This window comes from Oryzias melastigma, linkage group LG5 (genome assembly GCF_002922805.2).
Source record: "Oryzias melastigma strain HK-1 linkage group LG5, ASM292280v2, whole genome shotgun sequence".
NCBI classification, from domain to species: Eukaryota; Metazoa; Chordata; class Actinopteri; order Beloniformes; family Adrianichthyidae; genus Oryzias; species Oryzias melastigma.
This window is the reverse complement of record NC_050516.1, coordinates 27,069,845-27,088,313: the sequence shown is the minus strand read 5'-3', so window position 1 is coordinate 27,088,313 and position 18,469 is coordinate 27,069,845. Positions and strand designations below refer to the sequence as shown.

The window sequence follows — 18,469 nt, the reverse complement described above, 5'->3', positions numbered from 1 at the left end:
AAAAAAAAAAAAAAAAAAAAAAAAAAAAAACAAGTATAGCTTAAGTAAACTAGGTTAGAAAAAGAGACGGTACAGCCGCTTGTGGCCTGGATAGCAGAGAAAAAAGATGTGTGTTCATATCTGGAGTTCATGTAAACGGTCAGATCTCTTGATGTGATTGAACTCTCGCAGGAGGAAAGAACGTAAAACTGCTGGCAGCATCAATTATTCAGGAACACGGAGGGATATTTAGTGACAGCCATGCTGCCCACAGATGAAGAGGCTCTGAAAGACGTATCCCTGAACGTTTCACTGAACTGCTGCATAATAGAGCTATTTAATGGCTGTCATCACACTTTTTTTAAATAGAATTCAAAAGAACTTTTTATGTAAACTTTTGGTCAAGTTATTTAACAATAAAAACGAGGTAATAAAAAATAAAGGATACTTGAAAAATGTGGACAAAGATTTGCGATTTAATTCAAATTTAATTTGTTACTTTCATTTGTATTATGAACACATTGCTTTGCAACTGTAAAGAATTTTAACAAGTTCATAATAAGTTTGCACTTTGGATTGCACTCAGAATTTGTGGCTGTAAAGGGTACTGGTGAAGGGGCGGAGCTACAGGACGGGGCCCCAACTTTTGACTCAATGTTAACCTGATTGTTGACAAATATTATAAGAAATCATCAAAACAAGCTTCTTTAGACCTGCTTTACATACAAGAAATGTTTTAATTAAAAATAAAAACCACATAACATTGTTATAATAAAGACGTATTGTTGATGCTTTCATTAATAATGGACTTCCTCTCTGTTGTTCTCATTTGAAACCCCTCCAAAGTCTACTGCCCCCTCTCTGGTCCCCCCATTTAAAATGTTCTAGCTCCGCCCCTGTACTGGTGCAAAAAAGTTCTACATCTGTGTGAGTACAACTTTGAGTTTTGTCACAAAGATTCTTCGTCTGACTTTTACCCCCGACATTCCTGTCCAATCAACCAGTCGGTACCTTTCTGTTGTCAGTAGCCAATCAGAGCGCTGCTTTCCCCACCAATCAGACCACAACATATCATCCTGATTAATTAACATGGATCCTTTCAGAGTTTCTCATTCTTTATTTCCATTAGATAATCCTGCGATAACCTTCTGCTGTTGCCTGTCATCAGGAGATGCATCCCATCATTACTGCGGTGAACTGAACCGTAAAAAAGATTCTTACTGTTTTCACTAGCCTACTTTTTTTTCATTACACGTTAGTTGTATTTCCAATAAGATCAAGACCTCATTTGTTTCTACATGGTTCGCAAAAGATTGATGTAAAACTTTTTGCCCACTCTTCTTCGACATTATGCTTATTGTGCCTCCAAATAGACATGAAGAAAAAAACATTCACATTTTACTTGTTTCCTTTGTTTTATAACATCAAACTCACTACTTCATTCTTATAACTAAACAGTGTAAACTTTTAAAAAGAACATTTTTTTTATTATGTCATGATGACAAACTAATCAATTAATTTTTTGAAAATGTTTTTTATTTTCCTTTTAGTAAAGGAAAAATGCTAAAAAAAAATCTAACAAAAACAAAACCAAAAAAATTAAAAAGGAGGAAAAAAATATAAAGAAATTGGCCAGTTATCTAACAATAGCTTTAATAAAAAACACAGACAGGTCATATATATATATACTATATATACTAATAGTAACTGCTACAAAAATGATAACACTTCATTAGAAAAATATCAAACAATAAATAAATGGGAAAATAAAGTAAAACAAACATACCTGATGGAAAACAATGACTGCTTCCCTTCAAATGAAAATAGACGAATCAAATGAGAAATGGAATCAAGTAAAACACAATTTTTTCTGTCTTTAAAGAACTGACAGTGTGTTTTGTCTGTACAGTTCATCTATCTGTTTGATAAATGTGTTTTGGTTTTGTTATCTACCAGTTGTTGTGAAATCCCCAAATTAAAAAAAAATAAATAAAAACATAAAGAAAATGGATTTAATTACATAGTAGGCACAGTAAAACATATCTTTAAAATTGATCATAGAAAGTAATCCTGTTTTAGTCGCTAAATATAAACTTCTAGTAACGAAGAATCAATTTGTACAATGAAAAACTTCTGGGCAGCCGTTTTGCTCAGGACCACTTTAAAATATTGGACAAGATTCTTGTTGGGTCTTCACATAAAACGCAGCACAGGAACTCAGTTTTACAGTCCCACTTTCACTTTTATGTTCCCGTTCGGTTCTATGATTGCAAATAATTCTTAAACACATTAAAGCAAATTGTCAGTGACCTTGATGTACAAGAGCTCAGCATATCCTTGGTTATTGGGTTAACATTTGATTCACTCGCTTGCTGTTACACTAAGATTTGGTTTGGTACTCTCAGGAATAAACCAAAGCCTAAAGCAGATCAAATGACCTTGAAAAACTACAATCAAGCTCTGACCATCAAGCAATACCGTGCTCTTGTTTATTGTGAGGAAGTTACGATCTAAGAAGAACCTGCGATAAGTTAAATACACGAATTGGGATTCTAGACGTTTTAAGGCTGTAAAATCCTCTACTTGTACAGTTTGTTTGGTCCTCTGTCCACAAACTATTCACACTAAAGTGAACTTTACCAAAGTTTGTTTGCAAGTGAAGTGAGGACTCAAGCAGTCCAGGATATTCTAGGGTTGTCTTTAAAGGGGATCAAGTCTGCCAGTATAAATGCATCTCAAATTTTTGAGGCCAAAGTCACCCCAAAGTTGCGTTCACACCGCTCTCGGAAGTGTGCGTTTGAGTGGCCACTTCCACTGCAAAGTCTATCTAAGCGTGCATAAATGTGCGTTTGCAAGTTTCCACAACCAGCTCAAACTTTGACCAATCAGAGACTCCGATTTGGGAGTGACATATAGATAGCGTCCCTTTTAATTCATGAAAGTGCCAACCATTTGAAAAGTGATTGTAAAGGAGAACTTAATAATTGCAGTTTGTGCTCATATGACACCAAGTCTTTCGTATATCAGTATAGAGTAGTGAACGAAAAAGTCTTAAGCCAGATTTTGCAAGATTTGTACCACTTATACATTTTACATCTTTCACTTATAGGTGGCGAACATACGATAGTAAACAAAAGAAAAAGTAGCCCCTCCCTGGTTGTCCAGTGTGAACACCATGGGCTAAATGAGCGTTCAAGAATGTGTCACACTGCCAATCTCAGACTGAAATAAATGATAATTCTCCTGCAAAAACAATGACGTGAAGTCCTGTCTAAACTACCAGAAGAAATTCTGAAAATTTGCTTTTAATTCCCAATATTGGCAAAACTTTTAGTCAATTGTATGTTTGCTTTGTAAAACTTGACAATATTAGAATTTATTTGTAGAATTAATGTTTTTTTATATAAATGATTAAGTAGTTTACTGTTCTGTTTTATTTGTGTTCTCTTTTGAAACTTGAAACTTTTTGCTTTAATTTGCAGTTAAGTTTATAATATGTATTCCTTTACTTGGTTTTATGGGGGAAAACAGTTGCATTTTCCTTCAGTACATCTATTGTGTTTAAAATGTGAGAGGAAATAAATATCTAAATCTAAGTAACCTTCAAATTCAAATTTGACTAATATAGTTATTTTATTTATTTCGTGATATATATTGTTATTGTATGGTATAAAAAAACAATATTAAATTCCACATTGCTCAGCCCTAGTTTTAATTAAGTTTTGAGCTTGCTGCATGGAAAAAAACAAATCTGAGCATTTCATTGACCTACTAAGAAAAAAAAGAAGAAACTAGAAAATGTGTATGAAATAAAACCTTTTTATGTTGTGTATGTTTATTACCATACTTCCACAACAACAACGAAGAATTATCCTCAATCTCTAAAAGTATACATATTATTTTTTTTTGTCTGGAAACACAAAGACAGAGAAAGTACGAAAGACAAAAATCATGCTTAGCTTTAAAACAGGTTGATTCCCAAATACTTTTTCCCATCAAGAAAGTCATTAAACAGTTTCTGTGGCATTTAGAGAGTCACTCTGCAGGCACTAGTTCATCTGCAGAGCCTAATTTGATTTAGGATAGGACAAAATATGAAAACACAAGAGCTCCTCGGGTTTCCTGAAGCATAATGCATTTACTGTGCATTAATATTGTGCAGTATAAGGAAGGGAGGCATAAAAAGAAGCAATAGCGTGGTATGTATGCAGCACACGTGCTTCAGGACAGCAGCCCCTGAAAAGAAGTATACAAGGACAGTTTCAATGACGCCGTAATCTTACATGATGGAAAAGATTAGTGACTCGTTTTATTGGTGTACCTTACTGGCAACACCAATATTCACCCACGCTCTCCCAGTACCCAGCAATTTCAATCTGAACCCAACGTGGTGATAAACTATTGCTGACATCAAGGCTTTCATGTGCCTTTACTACAATGACCTCCTGACCTGCTGTGCAACACCGGCCCAAACTTTTGGATCCTGGTTCTGTTGAAACACGTCTGTCAGTTCCACAAAATTTCATCATCCCATTGTCAGCCATTTTTCAAAATATTAACTGGAGATGACCTCTAAAAAAAAGATTATTGTATTGAAGATTTTTCTTTGATTAGGCCAGGATTTGAACCTACACATTCCAATCTCAGGGCGGACACTCTACCAAAAGGCCACTGAACTGGTTATCATACATGTTATTATACTCAGTCAGAACGTGCAAGTTCATGCATTTTAGTTTTCAGATACAATTAAAAAATAATAATAATGAAGGAAGAAAAAGGAAGGATAAAATAATAATAATAATGATCAAGAAATGACTAGTTGTTGACTAATCACGGCAGCCCTAATTTCTATAGGCCTTTCCCCAGAATTAATTACAAAGTGCTTTTCAAAAAGAGCCTAAAATCAAAACACAACAAGAGGTAAGAATATCCGGTAATAAAAATGAAAGTTAAAAACACTTGACCTGATTTCAAACACTCAACAGAGTCAATCTGATGGAGCGGAGATCCAAAGACGAGGAACAACGACTCCAAAGGAGAGAACTCCTCTAGTCTTAAAGAGGAATGCTTAAAAGATTTAGTTTGGAAGACTTCAAGGATCGGGACAGCCAGGGCTGTATGTCAGGGCTTGATCATACAAGGCCCGAAAAACTCAAATTAAATTTTTAAAATCAACTGGATATTTGAAAGACACCAGAGGTGATGTGTGTCTAGATCCAGAAAAAAGCCTTGCTGCTGAGTTTTGGACGACGGTTTAGGGACCGTTTGTTAAAACAGGTAGAAATAGAGTTACAGTAATCTAAACGAGAAGAAATAAATGCGTGAATAATGGTGTCCTGCTAAGATTGAGACTATATACTTTTTAATGGGGCCACGTTCCTCAGTCACTCACTGACTTTAGTTGTGGACCAAAGTCAGTGAATTCCTTTGCAGTCAAAACCTGTGAAGATAGAATAAGTAACCGAAGGTTCAGCATCCACTCATGCTGACTTGGTAAAGCTGATAGAATAAAGAGCATGTCTTATTTTATTAAAAAGCAAAAGATCAGAGAACTACAATCAGCTAAATCTGGGTTGTTTGACTTAAAAATAAAATCACTGGCAAAATACAAGGACAGATACAAATTAAAAAACCATCCTGTCCCGGCAACTGTTGGACAAAGACGAGGTCAGGGTAAAACAATGAGAGAAAAAGAAAAACTAAATGAGAGAAATTATTTTTAAATCCAATTTGATTGAAATGAGTCTTAACCACATTAGAAAACTGGAAAATCTTGAAGGTGAGCTTTCAAGAAGGATATAAGTGTAATGAAATAATGTGACAATTAGAAAATTAAAAGATGTATTCGTCTAGAATCATGTAAACAGAGTGATAACAGACAGTGGTTAGGGTCACGGGCCGCTCCCAGCTGTCATTGGGAGGAGGCAGGTGCATCCCGGAAAGGTCACCAGTCTATTATCGGACCTCTCACAGAGTCATGGGGCAACTCAGAGTCTCAATCAGCCTATAAAACATCATATTTTTGGATTGTGTGAGGAAGTCGGAATTCGCGGGAAAACCCACACATGTACGGGGAGAACTTGCAAACTCCGAGTCGGGATTTGGATCTTCTGCTAGAAACCGCACCACCGAGAAGCCCCACAGGAGTCTCAACTGTAACAGTTCCAGCGAGGATTTAACAACTGAAGCTGCCAGGCTCTGGAGCAGGAATCAGAGGAAAGGAGGTTAAAGAGTTTAGAAAAGTCAAGGGGGGGGGGGTTGTTGGTTCCACCCAGTTTTTTTTTTTTTTATCAGTTTCTGCTTTGATTTTCTCCTATTTTTTATCATTTTCTTTAACATTTTGAAGCATTTTCACTATTATTTTTCATTTTTTTCATCAGTTTTTCCATTTGTTTTTTTAGGGGATTTGAAATAAAATGACCATTTTAACAGTTAAGACCAAGATCTCAAGCATAAAAGTTCAGTTCTCCACATCTTTCCTCTGATATTATCATTTATTTTTACTTAATCTCAAATTTCTCCTGATATTATCTCTTGATATTTGAGTTCTTTGTAGTCTTGTTTTCAGTTTCTCATTTCTTTCCACGCATGTCTTTTCCTGTACATTGTATAAACTCCTGATCTTGTCTTTGAGTTTCTTTCTTTGCAGGTATAAACTTTTCTTTTTTTTCTGATAATTTCGTAGTTTGAGCTTTGATTTCATCATATTCAGACTCCAACATTTTCCAGTTTTCTCACACATTTGTCCTTTTGATCGTCATACTGAACAGCCAGCTGTCGTGTCAGCCACCAGAGATCAATAGTTTTTCTTCACCTCTTCTTCCTCAAATCTTGAGGTCCTTCTTCTTTGTAGGTTAGCTTTCTTCTATTTCTTCTTATTTCTGGTGTTTTCGTAATAGTTCTTCAAGGTCTTGTTGAAGAGTTGAAGTTTGCTGTTTGAATTTGTCTTTGAAATTCAGTTCCAGCTACTCTTGGCAATCTTCTTCTGGAGTTTGTTCAGCTTAGATTGCAGAGCTGCATGCTCTTCTTTTTCTTTTTGATGTCACGTTGGGACGTTCTTGTCTCAACCCTTCAGGTTGTCAAAGTTTTGACTGAAGTCCTTCCATTTCTCCTTTCTAGTCCTTTAAAGGGTCTCAACAACTCTTGACAACTCTTCAAGTTTTTGGATAAATGAAAAATTTTGTTTGATTTACTCTTCAAAAACCTGCAAATAACATTTTTGTTCTTTTTTTTTTTCTTTAGTATGTTTGTTTATTTAACTATATGTTTTAACATTATCTTGAAGAGGCTGCACGGTGGCACAAGTGGTTAGCGCTCTCGCCTCACAGCGAGAAGGCCCCGGTTCAAATCCCGGCTGGGACCTTTCTGTGTGGAGTTTGCATGTTCTCCCCGTGCATGCGTGGGTTCTCACCGGGGACTCCGGCTTCCTCCCACCGTCCAAAAACATGCTTCATAGGTTCATTGGTGACTCTAAATTGCCCCTAGGTGTGTATGTGAGAGTGAATGGGTGTGTGATTGAGGCCCTGCGACAGACTGGCGACCTGTCCAGGGTGTACCCCGCCTTCGCCCATCAGTAGCCGGGATAGGCTCCGGCACCCCCGCGACCCCGACAGGGACAAAGCGGTTAAGAAGATGGATGGATGGATGGATTATCTTGAAGAACATCAATTTTTCATAATTTTTGTTAATTATTCCCTTCACTCCAGCCTGTATTGGTGGCCAATCAAAACATGTTACACTTAGATTCCAAGACAAATCCCACCCAGAATATATGATTTAACAGTTTATCTAGTTCTTTGGTCAAGCAAGCAGATGTTAACACAAGGCCCAGTCTACAAGTAAAACTTAAATGATCACAAGGCGGAAAAATATTATGTATTGCCAGTACTACATCTGGTTGTTTTCTTGTTTACTTCATTTGTACTTTTTTTTGCTGAAAACTTGTCTTACAAGTTTTCTTCAAGACTCATTTCCAAAAAAATGTGTCTTTGTAGCCTTTTTCTGACAACGGAGGACAAATATATAAACGGTATTTAAGCTCAAAATTGCATTTTTTTATATTTATTTATTTAAATTGTTGTGAAATAGGAGATTCACTTGTACTTGTGATGTAGAAAATACAATGGAAGGGCAACAAGCTCCCAGCTCTACTTTCCTCTACAATGGGGAGGGGAAGGGGGGTGGGGTTGTTCCACGCCAGCAGTCCTGCCCACGACTCCGAGGTAAATTTCTAATGAACTCCTGCCACTCTGCAGAAACTATGTCCTAGAAAACAATACAGGTTTCTTAATTTTGGCTAAAAAAAAAGTATATTCTCAATTAAAAGAACCCTGGGGACACTTTTAAAATGAGATGAGTGGGACTTTAAGCTTAGGTTTTCCTGTAAAGAAAATTTTCAGCTTTAGTTGAAAAAATATTGTTATTTTTAATATTTAGCATATGAAGTTTTCCTCCAATAGCAGCACAGCAGAATTTATTTCAATCCTATTTCAAACAGAGCTGCCTCTGAGCTCAAAATACTGTTGACAACAACATGTTTCCTGCAGAGGATCTTTTTTTTTTTCTTGAGTTGATAAATTAGTTGTTGTCACGGGGCATCAAGCAGGAAGTTCTCTGTGTCAAAAATCCTGACGGCCACTCTTCCCTGGCATCTCTGAAAGACTCCCACTCTTTTCCGATGCCCATCAGACATGTACTGTGAGTTCTGGAGAATGCAGCAAAGAACAGCGAGTCAGCAGGAAGTTACTTAAGTGAGCGCTCAGGGAAGGCCTGCTGCGTCTGCTCATACATGGGAGGAATTTTAAGCTTATGAAGTACAGCCCCAGAAGAAAACAAAAGTGACTGGCATAAAGTTCTAAAGTGACAGCAAACAAAGGCAATAACATGTTATAGAGTCCAGTTTAATGGTCGGTACATTTGTTGCTTACAGTGCTATTATGCTTCATTCCTCAAAAATGAATCCTGCGTTGTTGTGAGGGCTTTGTTGGGGAAAAAGAGTTTGACCCCAATGCTCCAAACACAAAAAGCCCAGTGTAAGCCCATTACAGTGCTGCTTATCCTGAGTCCATATTATTTAACTGCAAGTGCTGAGCATCCATTTTTACAACAAACACACAAACCAGCTAATCAGAACACAGAATCCAATTTATGCAATAAGATAAACAGGAGAATTATGTAATAAAGTGGGCAGGAAATGGAGGTTTTCTCAAATTAATATGAACTCAACAGCTGCAAAACCTGCAAGTTTCTAGAAAATTAACATTTATCATGAAGTTTGGGGTTTGTTTATGAGTGTACTGTTTTAAGACACCTTTAAACTCTGATATTTTTTTTTCTTTTAGGCACAGTGTACATGTCCTATTTGTTTGTTGTTGATACAATATTTTCCATGCTATAGTGCATGCATTCCATATGTTTTTTTTTTCTTTTTTTCTATATTTAGAGATGTTTAAGTTGAACGCTCTGCGAATGATGCACAAAATGAAGAAAGTTAGGCTCTGAGGTTAAAAATGGACCAACTTTTTCTGGGTTATTTTAAGTCGAGGAAAAAAGAAACTCAGGACAAAAAGTCCAAAATTAAACTATTTACAACCCTAAAAATCAGTTTTGCTCCAAAAAATAAACCAAAAATATATCCCATTGGGTTGTGAAATAACTCAAGTGTTTTCAAAGTGTAACTAGAGGCAAACCATGATGGGTTCCTGAGATATTTTTTCTATGACTGAGTTGATAAAATTGATGCATCAATCTGAATCAATCTAAGCTCAATTTATCAATAATCGATCCAAAAAATAAATAAATAAAAAATACAGTTCAAACTTACGCATAAAGGTCAAGTCCACTAGCTCGATGCTAACATATAATGGGGTTTCTCATAGGACGGCTAATGCTAACGCTCGGTCGACTTAAACATACATTGCTGACTAAATTAACATTTTTATAAACTCACAGGCATTAATTTTCCAAACTCTTATAAGAAAACATTTTTTAACATAACAATTGGTCTGAAACAGTTTTTTCCTCATTCTTTCTTCTTGTGGAAAAAGGTGTGATGTTATAGCACGATCGCCACCTAGTGGCCAAACTGAAACATCCTCCAAGAGAGGCAGAACAATTGATGGAGATTCTCTGCTTGAGAACCCATGTAACGCTACATGGTATTAATAATCTTTTTACTATTTCACAAATAGATTTTAAATTATGTGAATTGAATATCAGATTTATATGAAAATCTTAAAAACTCATTATTAATGTATTTCTAAAAAAATTGTTTAAATGTTTAAACCGCATAAACTCAAAATGGAATTAAATCGAATTGAAATAAGTGAATCAAAAGAATTGGAAAAAATTTGAATCAAATCAATCCAGGCTCTAATGAATGGAATGGAATCGATCCTGGGAATTATTGGTGATACTCAGTCCTAAATGTTTCCTTCATGTCTATTGTTGATATAAAGGAGTTTATCACAAACAGAAACATGACACTGTCACTTTGTTGTATTTTTGTTATTATGAAAAATATATAAAAGTGATTACGAAAATCAGAAATTACAAGTAAGCAAACAAAGCCTATATTAACACAAAGACAAATAAAACACTATAATCCAGAAGGTAATTGTAACTGAATCCTGTTTGTTTTTTGTTGATTTTTTTCCCCCCATTTAACAAAAATAAATTATGAGGAATAAAGCAAAAAAGGACAAAATAACATCACAGTTAATTGAAAGCTAATGAAACTAGAAATTACAAAAAAAAAAATAGGTCCATGATAAATATAATTCAGAACTTGAGAAAAGACAACTATGAACTCTGATAAAAGAAGCATTTCTGCTGTCACACAGTCGGACAGCTCTCCTCCTGAGACCAGAGGATGGCAGGAGGCGTGGCCACTCAGACAAACCTGACAGGTTTGTGCAAATGACTAGAAGACGGCTGAATAACGATAATCATGTCACACGTGACGCTTTTGAGCCCCTCTGCAAATAAAACAACCAATTTCAACTCATTTTTTCCTGTCGGAGGAAAAGAAAATGAATTAATAATAAATATAGATAACAGTGCCGTGGGCAGCCCGCGCTCCAAAGTCAGGTGTGTATTGATAAAAATAGAATATGTGCTGGAAAACTACTGGATCAATAAAATGGATAACTTCACTTTCTGTAAATGTGAAGAGTTATTATTTTAGAATTGACTTCATCAATCAAAGTAAGTTTGGACAAAATAATGGCCAGAAGGAAAACCTCATCTGAAAATTCAGTTTCTTAACAAATCTGGTTCTGCGCTGAAGACTGTTAAAACTTCCAAAACTCCAAGTAACAAAGCACCATAAGACCTAACATGAAGCGAGTGTTGAAAAAAACTGACATTTTTAGGGAGCTTAATTTTGCAAAGCTGGGCCAGGTGGACGCAAAGCTGTTAACAGCTCCAATTTCTGCAAGTGAAAAAACCCCAAACAATTAAGTCCATGAAAAACAACGAATCTCTCGGGACAGATGGACTCCCCTGTGGATTTTACAAGCTCTTTCTCAAGCTACGTTTTTTTGTGTAATTTAGCCCCAATTGAGAGCTGCTCTGAAGCTATTTAAACAAAAGTGTTTTCAGAGACAGGGTCCAACTGGAATGTGGTTTCAACAAGCAAATTAGTTTGTTTTGATAAGAATGGTGAGACTCTTGGCTTTAAAGGTCCACCCCCATGAAAATGTGCTGTTTTAAACATGTTCTTGTGGCATTTTTCTGATAATGGAGGACATTATTAAAGAAAAATAAGTTTGAAATTGGATTTCGGAGTATGATGTCAGGATCCACTGCCCCACATTTAGCTAACTCATTCACATTATGCATTTTTTTTTTTGTTTTTGCTTTTTAGTTTCTTCAATTACAGAAAGTAACTGCATAGGTGTTTGTTATGCTAAAAAATAAACTCTTTTTTGAACATCTTTTCTTCTCCTGTGTGGCCCATGATAGTATTTACTTATTCAAATTGTTGTGAATCAGGAGCAGACGATATCCATTATTGATCACCATTTTTGTCACACTGCTAATGTTAAGTTGGGAGTGTGAAGGGCTGTAAGCTATAGCAGGAGAGCCTGTAAACACAAATGGGTGATGGGAAGGGGGGTGACCTTACTCTGCACCAACACCCACAACTCAGAGGCAGGTTTCTAATGAACTATGTCCTAAAAGATGACTCAGTTTTTTAAAATTTTGGCTAAAAACAGCATAATCATAATTAAAAGACCACTGTGAACTCATACACAATAGATCAAAATATGATCAGAGTCGGACTTTAAGATGGAACGAAGAAAACGAATGTGGACCTGAACTGGTTTTGTGCTGGGGTAATGTCATAAAGGGAGAGCAATAAATGCACAGTCATTTGTAAAACAGTTAACAGCTTAATCAATTTAAAGCACAGTAGATGAGAGGGCATGACAAATGTCATAAAAAGCCTTATCCGTGGGTGTTATTGATCCCTCGATAAAGATCCACTTCCATTTCAGCACTCATGCAGCGTCTGGAATGTGTGGAAATGTTTTGATGTGAAGCATCAATTACTGTAATCTGAAGCAATGATGATTGTGCATCTTAGTTCATGCAGTTCAACATAGAAATAATATTCAGATCATCAGCTACTGTTGGTCAGTTCAATATATCTATATATGCAGTCAATCATAATAATCTTACTCAAAAATAGCTCTTGATTGTAGACTTTTTCTCCATGTGCATCCCATAATAACCACAGTGTATCATCTTCTGATGCTACTTTCACATCTGTTTACTTTTAAAAGAAAGTCATTTGGTAAACAAACAAAGTAAACTCAAGAACAGAACTCTATAGTGTCTGATTAGTTCAGTTTGCATTAAACGACCACCCTAAGCCGTTCTCCATATGCCATTACTAAGTGAAAGTGAGTCAGAAGAAAGGATGGAGACGCATGGAATCATCACAGAGATTTTTTTTCCTCCTCCATCTGTCCTGAGATTGTGTGAGGAGTGTACTGTCAGCTCTGCTGTTTCTGCTGGGATGATTACAGCACTGAAAACTCATCACGGTTAAATTAATTCTAACACATCAACATGAAAAGTGACAGAGGAACACTGAATGTGCAGCAGTAATTAACAGTTTCTGAATTGCTCATTAGAATACCTGATTTTATTAACTAATCAGGTTAAGCTGATTTGTTGGGAGTTTTTTTTATTTCCTTTGCATCTCCGAACTGATTGAAATGTAGTCAGTTTTTGATGTTTTTTTAGCTAATATTAGTTAACGCAACTTCATTGCACTGAATTAGGCTTCCACAGTGTGTTAAAACACATCATCCCTTTTATACCAGGATTATTTACTGAAGAAATGCATATTCAATCAGTTTTTAGTACTTTAATCACTTTTTTGGGGGGTTTAGATTGCTTTTTCACATAAAGCGGACTATTTGATCCATGGTCCGTGGGTTGTCACGGTAACACGATAACGCTGAGCCTCGACTGCAGTAGCAAAGGAAAGCTATATATAAGGGAGATTTTCCCAATAGGTTAGTGACAGAGCAGTGACCGGAAGTGTTTTTTTCTTTTTTTTATTTTTAGGTCTGCAGGTTTGTTTCTTATGGCTGTATGTCAACATCTATGTTTTCTTGGAGTAATGTGTTTAAAACTCGATGAGTTTTAAACACACAAATTACACTTCTGTGTTAATATTTGATAAAGTTAAACATTTCAGACAATAAAAAAAGAAGCTTGTGTTCAAAAGCTGCATATTTTCATTAAATTTACCTAGTAAAATATTTTGATTCATTGTGATCAACACAAAAGTGTGATTAATCTGATTCTTTTTTCTTTTTTAAATCGGTTGACAGGCTTAATTAAAAATAAATGTTCTAAATGTACAGTTTTGCATGTGATTTCATATGTGATTAAATACTATAAATAAACAAAAGTTATTGCGATTAATTGCGATTAACTTTTATCCCAGTTTGCGATTAATTTGCTTTTTTTTTATCGATTCCGATTCCTATTTTTTTTAAGATATTCAAATTAGCAAAAGACACTGATCAGTAAATAGGAGCTGCTTTTTAATGCAGTAGGGAGGATGACTGAGCATGGGGGTCAGCTTTGCATAATTTAATAATTGTAATGGCTTCAAAAACAACCCCCTAGCTTGCTTCCTAAAAAAGCATCTGACATAAACATCTATTTACAAACACTTTTTGACTGTTTTTTTAAAGTTCTTTTTTAATTAAAAATATTTTCTAACATCAAATCTATTTCTCATCATATTCAAATGATGAGTCCAACAAGCTGTTCCTGACTCTGATTTTCAAAAAAAAAAAATCTCCCAAAAATGAATGGATCGCGATACTTGGATCCCCCCAAATGACGCACATTTATCGTTTTCCGGTGCACAGAAAAAGATGACAGGACAGTTTGTCTCAAAAGTGCATGCAAAAGCTGCGCACCGACACGGAGCGGGGAAAGCGGTGGGCTGCATCCGTCTCTCTGTTGCTCTGCATACCTGCGGCAGAAAGCGCGCGTCTCTGTGGCAACCGAGGCAGACAGAACGGGGTAGCAACAGTGACATCCCTGCCGATGCGACTCACAACAGATGCCAGGACATCTCCCTTTACCGCCGAGCTCCCATCTGACAGCAGCTTCCTAACAACCACACACTGGAAAAATATACTAAAAAAAAAAGGAACGTTCGCTCCCCCTCAAAATAAATTAAAACATATGGGGGTGTTTTCTTTTCTTTTCTTACCAGTTTCTGCTCTTCCACGAGAGAGGAGAAGACGGAGACAGATGAGTCACTCAGGAGAGCGGGAGATAACGGGATTCGAGCTGAAGCGCGGTTCCGGAGCTCCCATGTTAAGTCACGACGCGCGTCACGGGCGCGTCTCCTCTCCTCCTCGCTGCGCGCTCATCCTTTTGGCGCACAGCTGCCATGCAGGTGAAGAAGGTGAAGAAGCCTCAGCCCTGTCTGGACGTTACCGACATTACATGAGCACGCGGCGTGCTGTGATCGATGTTTCATGCAGGGATGTATATCTCTGCGCATCACTGTCAAATAATTCCTGCATCCGTTCAGTGTTGAGCCACAGGCTCCCGATTTAACACACTCCTCATTAAAGATTGATTTAGAAAAACAATCAATTTTAAAACCAACAGTTTTGTTTGTCAATAAAAAAGTTTGAACATAAATATTGATTTCAACTGAGCAAATTTGAAATTTCATCTATAAAATTTGAAACATGAAATCACTTTAAGAGGAAAATCTATCCATTTCATACAATAATGCATTTTTAAAGTAAAAAAATGAGTGATAACGTCTGTTTATATCTTTACCCAAGCTTCCTCCTCTCTCAGTCTGGTCCTTAAACGATCATAAATGATGAACGGATATGGATTGTGGATAAAATAATAACATGGTTTAACCTGAACTGAACAGTGGAGTAGTGGTTAGCATTCTCACCTCACAGCGATAAGGCGTTGGTTCAAATCCCAGCCGGGACCTTTCTGTGTGGAGTTCTCCTAGAACATATGTGGGTTTACTCATATGTGGGTTTACTCGTTTACTCCCACTGTCCAGAAACATGCTTCACAGGTTAAATGTTGCCTCTAAATTGACCCTAAATTGGCCCTTCAATAGACTGGCGACCTGTCCAGATGTACCCCACCTCCACTCAACATAGCCAGGATCGGCTCTGGTGATGCTGAAAAGGATTTACCATGGATGGATGGATGGATGGATGGATGGATGGATGGATGGATGGATGGATGGAAGGACTTATGGATGGATGGATGGATGGATGGATGGATGGATGGATGGATGGATGGATGGATGGATGGATGGAAGGACTTATGGATGGATGGATGGATGGAAGGATGGATGGATGGGAGGATGGATGGGTGGATAGATGGATGGATGGATGGATGGATGGATGGATGGATGGATGAGCCTCAAATACAATAAGGCAGGAGTCACCAACCTGGTACCCGCAGGCCCCAAGGACCAAGGACCACATTGCCTTCAGGTCTCACTTCTGACCTGCCTTCAATTTTCTTTTTAAATTACACTTGCATTTACACCGATTAAAAAAAAGTCTTAATAATCTGTTCATCATACATGAACTTTAGGTAAGTTTGGGTGATCTAATCCAGTTCAAAGAGCATTCATTTTCTTAAAATTGGTCATTAATTCAAAATGTGACAAGATTTGTTAAAAAAAATGTGTAAGTTGATTTTTCTTTAACATGACATAATTGATAGACATGGTAAAACATAGTGAAAATGGGACATTTTTCCCATGAAATATAAGTGATCACCTGAAGATGTAACAACTGAGATTAATAAAGTGATGAAGATTAATATTTGTTTCATATCTTGTTGTCATTGTTGATAATTATGGTGAGAAATCAGTGACTTCCCATAGAGGAGAATCATTATTCATTATTAATAATGTATAAGGCAAACTAAGCAAATTTGTTATTTCAAACTGGTATTCCTTCTTATGACTCAGTACACATGAAGTAGCTCTCAGTTTCAAAAAGGTTGGTGACCCCTGCAATACGGATTAATACCTTGTTGGTCCACAAATCACATGACCCTTGTAGCAGTAAAATGCAGGTATGTCCAACACAGAATACTCTCCGCTCATTTTTATTTTCATCAGTACATTTCTTTTAACTCAGTCCTGTTCTGGCTTTACGACAGATTCCTGAACATGTGGATTTTCAGAAATTACATTATTTTTTTCTTTCGATAAAAAGGCAAAAACCATTTCTCTGCTTGTAGCAAAACTTTGATGAAACTTGTACTGAAAAAAATGTCACAGTAAAGACCAATGAGAAAATAAAATTTTGTTCTTAAAGCAACATAAAAAAATACATTTATAGATTTTATAATTCAATCTACCGGAATTGATTGAACTCTAGTTAAAGTTAAAGTTCCTCTATTTGTCACGCACCTAAGTGTGTAAAATTTGTTCTCCGCATTTGACCCATCCCCTGGGGGAGCGGTGAGCTGCAGACACAGCGTGCTCAAGAACCATTTGGTGGTTTAACCCCCCAGTCCGAGTCCTTAGTGCCGAGTGTCAAGCAGGGAGGCATTCGGTTCCATTTTTAAAGTCTTTCATACGACTTGGCTGGGATTTGAACCCACGACCTTTCAATTTAGGAGCGGACACTCTACCACAAGGCCACTGAGAGATTGCCACCTGGGGATAATATTTAAATGATTTTCAATGTTTATCTGAGTGTCATGGGTCCCTATCTGGTAAATTCTCAAATGTTCCAGGAATGGGTGGACCAAAGGGCCAAGTCTCCAGTGTTATTATATTATTTTTTTTTAGGAATTCCTAATTTTTCAGTAATTATCACTCATGTTTTTACAATCCTTCTGTTTTTATTTTCCATTTTGTTACATAAGCTGCAGTTGGAAAATATATTAAAACTAATGTATTTTTCATGAGAGATATTGTTTATCAGGTCAAATTTTCCAGCAAAGGTGATGGTGTAACTTTTTATAGCAAAAATGTTTTCATGGTTTAAAATGTGCTTTTTTTAAATCCACCTCAAAAATACAATCCTGCTGGTTAAAATGGCCACCCAAATGCCAAGTGGGACCTAGTGCCTCTTTGCTTGGCACTCAGCGTTAAGGGCTTGGATTGGGGGTTAAACCATCAAATGGTTCCTGACCGCGGCTGAGTCAGCAGCTCACCGCTCCCCCGGGGGATGGGCCAAATACAGAGAACACATTTTAAATGCCTCAGTGCACAACAGCCAATGGGATTTTATAAAGGATACTAAAACATCAACTCCAGTGAGTTGACAAAAAAATGTGATTTTATGTGACAGAAATGTCAAGGTCACAACTATTTATTGACCATATCTTAAATAGAACAAGTTATTTTAAATAATATAACTGCAAATAACAAGGTGGTGATGGATTCTAAAAGAGTTCAAATGGGATTTGATTCATTCAAAATGTGGAATCTTGTTTGATTCCGAGCAGCTGGAAGGTTAACTGCAATACCCTCACAGGAGTGAGAACATGAAAAAGATTGTTTGGTTAACATGGCACCAATCCCTTTAAAAGCCCAACATTTAGCAGTAAAATCTAAAAATCAATCTGGAAACAGACAAGGAGGCAGTGAAAGGATGCCAAGATCGGGATTAAGTGTTCACACTATACGTGCCAGTTAAAAGGCAGGCTGCTGTGTTCGGAACCATTTGCAAATGACACAGAGAACATTGATCAAAGCAGCCGCACACGGCAGCCGCAGGAGTCCAGTGGAGAGGGAGCAAGGGCAATCGAGTCAGCGAAATGAAGTTTCATTTGAGCATGTAATTCCATTGGAAAAACTTGAATTTGGCAATAAAAATGTCTTAAAATACTTTCTTTTCTTGTGCAATAAAGACAAAAGGTCAAGAATTATCACTATATATATATATATTAGGGTTAGGAATCAATAAAAAAAAAGTCAACAAATTAATTGCAAACC

General features: G+C 36.7%; 1 protein-coding gene across 1 annotated transcript in view; it reads right to left on the bottom strand.

The window, feature by feature from the left end:
* atp2b2 (ATPase plasma membrane Ca2+ transporting 2) overlaps positions 1-14,855 on the bottom strand; it is a 139,101-nt gene extending 124,246 nt beyond the window's left edge. The window contains exon 1 of the mRNA XM_024270875.2: positions 14,729-14,855. The gene's annotated coding sequence lies outside the window, so the exon portion shown is untranslated. The remainder of the gene's footprint in view (positions 1-14,728) is intronic.
* Between the last annotated feature and the right edge of the window lie 3,614 nt (positions 14,856-18,469).